This window comes from Sinocyclocheilus anshuiensis, unplaced genomic scaffold (genome assembly GCF_001515605.1).
Source record: "Sinocyclocheilus anshuiensis isolate Anshui unplaced genomic scaffold, SAMN03320099.WGS_v1.1 scaffold915, whole genome shotgun sequence".
Taxonomy (NCBI): domain Eukaryota; kingdom Metazoa; phylum Chordata; class Actinopteri; order Cypriniformes; family Cyprinidae; genus Sinocyclocheilus; species Sinocyclocheilus anshuiensis.
The window spans coordinates 331,154-333,104 of record NW_015542378.1 but is presented as its reverse complement, the minus strand read 5'-3'; the positions used below and the strand labels follow the sequence as shown (position 1 = coordinate 333,104).

Genomic DNA, 1,951 nt, shown 5'->3' with positions numbered 1-1,951 from the left:
AATAATACATTACTATTTAATAGTTATACAAATGTTTAATATAAGTGTAATTAATGTGTATAAAAACTTGTGGATATATGATATGTAGCTTTAAATTAAAATAAATGGACGCCAAATACAATCTCAATATATTAGACTACAGTTGTGGATTTGGTTAATTCCATACTGGTCCTTTAAGAGGCAATGGGAGACTGAGTTTACATTGGAAATGGGCGGAGCGCAATCGCTCATGCTCATACAAGGAGGCGGGGCGCTTTACCTAAGGCAGCCTGCGGGGGTGGGGTTGTGGGCGGGGCGTCGACACAGGACAGTGAACGCTCGAGCTGCATTAGTGCGCCATCGCGCTTTGAACAGTCAGTACGTGAGGACGCGCTCGTCAGGATCCCGTCCTATTTAACTACTTTTGATTATCTATAAACGCGTGATTGCAACATAAAGCTGTTAAAGTTTGAAGGATATTGGCAACATTCGACAGGCTGAGCCTGTGTTTTGTTATTATTCACTTCTCTTTTGTTTGAAGTGTGATTCCATTGAACTTGGTCCATTGTTATTGGATGAGAAGCTCAACTTGGCGTTGAGGCTCCTGGGATCCAATACTACGGAGCAAACAGTGGTAAGACTTTACTCTTTACATAAATTAATTTCTTTGTGCGACATATTCCAGAAGGTCCCACCAGAACTTAGAGATACAATGAAGCATTTGCTCTTCTAGTGTCTCACAATGATGAGTTTTCATACAGACCTTTCTTCTATCCTGCAGTTTAAATCAATGGCCAGTCAGACAGGTATCTCATTCATTTGAATGTCAAATTGGCTTCACAGCTCCAGGTGGTCCCAAAGAGAGTTTTACCATTTTAATGTCAGTGCTCAGACATTCCTCTACTGTGTGTTCGCTTTGTAATGTGCCTATGACCATAGTGTTTCCCTATTTTAGGCTTATTTTACCCTACAATTTATGCATTAAAGTATTAACTGCATTATGTTAGAACTGCATTTCTAGAAAAAAAATGTTTGGCAACTTTTGTTGTTGGATTAACCCAAAAAATGTAATTAAAATATATTATGAGGTAATTAATGTAATAATGTTTATTAATACCTTTTTAATAATAATTTATTTCATTATTTTTGGGCTTATTTTATATAATTTGATATTTAAAATGTGTGCCATATGCATTTGCCTTTCTCGTGGCTTTTTATCAGCTATTTGTGGCACACTGACCTTTGGCTTTTTTATACTTCATATATGGAACGTTTTTCATTGTTCCTATTAAACCAGTTAATTACAGCTCTTCTGTTTTACAGCCAAATAATTTTACCAAATTTATCTGCATTTCACTGTTCAGATTGGAAGTTTTGTATGCTACCAATACACACAAGTGTGAAAATGAGTTAGCAGTTAACAAGTGATTGCTAATGGGGGTCTTTGACATGCAGACTGTTGGGATTGCAAACTAAAAGGAAAAACGAGGAGCTTGTGATTTTGAGGCATTGGTATAGTGGTGTTAAATGCCTGGTTGGAGCTTGGAGCTGATGTTAGGCTGTTAGATTGCTGCTTGCATCAGTTGAAGAAAATGTGGTAGAATTGTTGCACTTTAAACAGAATGAAGCATTATGTAACTGCTTGGAGGATTGCAAAGTCCACATTGCAATGAAACAGGAATCCAGTGAAGTATTCCAATAACCTCTTGTGAATTTCCAGATGCATTTCCCATATACATTGTCCTGAACCTACAGTATTGGTCACATCTCTTGCATGATACATATTGGTCAGACGGCTGCATTTTCACAGTTCGTTACACTAACGGCCCAAACTGTTGTTTGCACAAAACTGGCAAGCACTCTGGTATTGTAAAAGGTTATCAGAGTGAAATCGATTGACCCTAATGGGTTGTCTCAACAGTACAACCTACTTTTGGGTATCCTGGGTTGACTTTTTTTTTTTTTTTTTTTT

The 1,951-nt window shown here is 37.4% G+C and overlaps 1 protein-coding gene across 1 annotated transcript in view; it reads left to right on the top strand.

Annotated features, from left to right (window-relative positions):
• Positions 1-288: 288 nt before the first annotated feature.
• The window catches only part of LOC107692456 (cdc42 effector protein 4-like), a 22,491-nt gene continuing 20,828 nt past the window's right edge, over positions 289-1,951 (top strand). The window contains exons 1-2 of the mRNA XM_016491502.1: positions 289-357; positions 521-613. The gene's annotated coding sequence lies outside the window, so the exon portion shown is untranslated. The remainder of the gene's footprint in view (positions 358-520; positions 614-1,951) is intronic.